Source organism: Bos taurus, chromosome 16 (assembly GCF_002263795.3).
Source record: "Bos taurus isolate L1 Dominette 01449 registration number 42190680 breed Hereford chromosome 16, ARS-UCD2.0, whole genome shotgun sequence".
Lineage (NCBI taxonomy): Eukaryota > Metazoa > Chordata > Mammalia > Artiodactyla > Bovidae > Bos > Bos taurus.
Window position 1 is genome coordinate 57504072 of NC_037343.1, and position 3142 is coordinate 57507213.

At 38.4% G+C, this 3142-nt stretch overlaps 1 pseudogene; it reads right to left on the reverse strand.

Moving 5' to 3' along the window:
• Window positions 1-402: 402 nt before the first annotated feature.
• Window positions 403-1574, reverse strand: LOC100848409 (small ribosomal subunit protein eS4, X isoform-like; annotated as a pseudogene).
• Window positions 1575-3142: the final 1568 nt, after the last annotated feature.

The following is a 3142-nucleotide window of genomic DNA, read 5'->3' on the forward strand; positions in this document are numbered from 1 at the left end:
TGCAGGACAAGGTTACATATAGTTCCACTATATAGTACAATTAATTTTTAAGTAGATAAATTTTTAGTTTTAGTTTCAATATCAAACTCAAAAATTAATAGAATAAATATACAGAGAAGTAGAAAGATATAGTAGACCTGAAAAGAACCAATTCAACATAACTAAGATTTATACAACTTTCACACAACAGCAGGATACAAATTCTATTCAAGTTTCCATAGACTGTAAGCTGGGAGACATATCCAGAGACATAAAACAAGGTGCAAAAATTTCATGGTCTAAAGGTATTGTAGTCATATAGAGTCTCTTCTCTTTCCACTGTGGAATTATGTTAAAAATCAATTATCCAAAGACATTTGAAAATAACCCACATATTTTCAAATCATGCCATATTACCTTCAATTAAGTATAAAGATCTTTCCAATCACATAACCTAGAGATCACTTCACTGTTGACTGCCAGTCTGTTATTTCTCTCATCCAGCAATGGTGGGATGGATGCCTTTTCCTTGGGGAAGAGATGTCTGTGGTTTGTTGCCTTTGCCAATAACAAAAATGTTAGTGAACCGGATGGCAAAGCTGTTGCCTTTGGCGTCTTTCACATGAACCATATCAAAGGAACCAGGAGGTCTCTTTCTGTTGGTGATCACACCAATTCTTCCCAGGTTAGCACCTCTGGTCACCATATACTGGTGGAATGGGTAAATCTTGTTTGTCTCCAAATCAGTCTGAACGGTGTTATTCACTTTGATGAGGAATCAGGGAGGTAGGTGGTATGAGCATCATGAGTTGCCAGATGAGGGATTCCTTTTGTGTCCACAAAGGTCTTTCTCACTTTGCGCAACTTGTACTTGGCTTCCTCAGGTGGACTACAATGAACAGCAAAGTGACCCTTGGTGTCACAGAAGAGAGGGGAATTCTCTCTGGTCTTGTTAAGGCTGATGACATCTATTAATCCAGCAGGGTAGGTTAGGTTACATCACTTTGGATCTCTGCCATCAGTCTTTTTTTTCTTTCTCTCTTGTATTTATTTATTTATTTGGTTGCACTGGGTTTTAGCTGTAGCATGTGGGATCTAGTTCCCTGACCAGGGATAGAACCAGGGCCCCATGTGTTGGGAGCATGGAGTCTTAGCCACTGGACCACCAGGGGAGTCCCTGCCATCAGTCTTAATAAACTGTCGCACAAGCAGATCTTCATCTCCTGTCAGAGCATACTTAAGTCTGTTCCTTAGAAAATGATGAGGGGGAGACTTTCCCTCAGGCATGTGGGGACTGGTAGATGGGCAAGGAACAAGCACATTGATCAGTTTTTCAGTGTCCAGTGCTTTGGAGTTGCTACATGCTTCAGATGCTTCCTGAGACATTGAGTCATGGCGGTGCTAACCATGAAAAGAGCATTCTTTAACCCTTTTCAGCTCACCTAAACTTTCTTTGGGGTCAACTTGGTTCTTAAATTTACTTTGTTTTCTCAAACTGTAAAAATGAAAAATAATTTCTGATAATTGAGATCCATTCAAAATAGCAAATTCAAGATTTCAGTGTCTCCAAGTATAACCAGAAAAACAAGTGTAATGTAAACCCCTAAATTGTATTCCTTCATTCATCCTTTTGCTCATAATTTGATCAGTTTTCATTGACTACCATCTACCTGCTGGGATATTTGTTAAACTCAGGATAAACTGTGGTCTCTTGGGACTTCCATGTCATTAAAATGCAGTGCTGTGTGCTAGCTGTCGGTCATCCTGAAGATATGAGCAAGTGTTACTAAAACTCTTTTGGAGGTCACCCTTGCTGGGCGAGAAAATTTGCGTTGGTTTTTGGAGAAAGTGGCCTATGAGTTGTAAGCTGAGTAGGAGCAAGCCATGGAAAGAGCAGGGAGTTACTGTAGTGACATTATATGTTTGGGAGCAGCTGGTTCAATGGTAGAGAGGCACAGCTGAGTGAAAATTCAGGCGAGTAACATGTATACAGTGGAATATTGAGTAAGAATAGTGTGCGGCAAATGGAAGACTAGGAAAGAGCTTTGTATGCCACACTAATTTGGCATTCTCTCCTAAAAGTATTCCTAAAGCCTTTGAAGGGTTTTAACCATTGGATTGGCGTGATCAGATTTGTTTTTTGAATGACAGTGCCAGTAGGAGTGTGGCAAATAGATTGAGAATAGGGTATGATAACTGTGATGTAGAATCAAGTTAGAATTGTTATAGTAATCCAGGCAAGAAGTGATGAGGTCCTGAGCTATACTGTTAACTATTTCACAAAGACATAAAAATAATTTTTTTAAAGAATAGCAAGAAGAGATAAGAAAGCCTTCCTCAGCGATCAATGCAAAGAAATAGAGGAAAACAACAGAATGGGAAAGACTAGAGATATCTTCAAGAAAATTAGAGATACCAAGGGAACATTTCATGCGAAGATGGGCTCGATAAAGGCCAGAAATGGTATGGACCTAACAGAAGCAGAAGATATTAAGAAGAGGTGGCAAGAATACATAGAAGAACTGTACAAAAAAGATAGTGATTATCTGGGTGAATGACCCAGATAATCACAATGGTGTGATCACTGACCTAGAGCCAGACATCCTGGAATGTGAAGTCAAGTGGGTCTAGAAAGCATCACTATGAACAAAGCTAGTGGAGGTGATGGAATTCCAGTTGAGCTATTTCAAATCCTGAAAGATGATGCTGTGAAAGTGCTGCACTCAATATGCCAGCAAATTTGGAAAATTCAGCAGTGGCCACAGGACTAGAAAAGGTCAGTTTTCATTCCAATCCCAAAGAAAGGCAATGCCAAAGAATGCTCAAACTACTGCACAATTGCACTCATCTCACACACTAGTAAAGTAATGCTCAAAATTCTCCAAGCCAGGCTTCAGCAATAAAAAAAAAAAAATAAATAAATAAATAAATAAAATTTTTTTTACTCAATTCTGGGCCAGATATTTTAAACTGTTACTTAGAGGAAAGCAGAATACCTATTTATAGGCAAGGCTAGTTCTTTTCATTTTCTTTCTCATTAAAAAAAAATTAGCCCATCAATGCAATTTCAAAGCCATATGGTATATTAGAACTTCCTAAGGAAAAAAAAAAATGGACAAGTCGATATTAAATCATCCATGCTTACAAATGGACTACTCTTTTT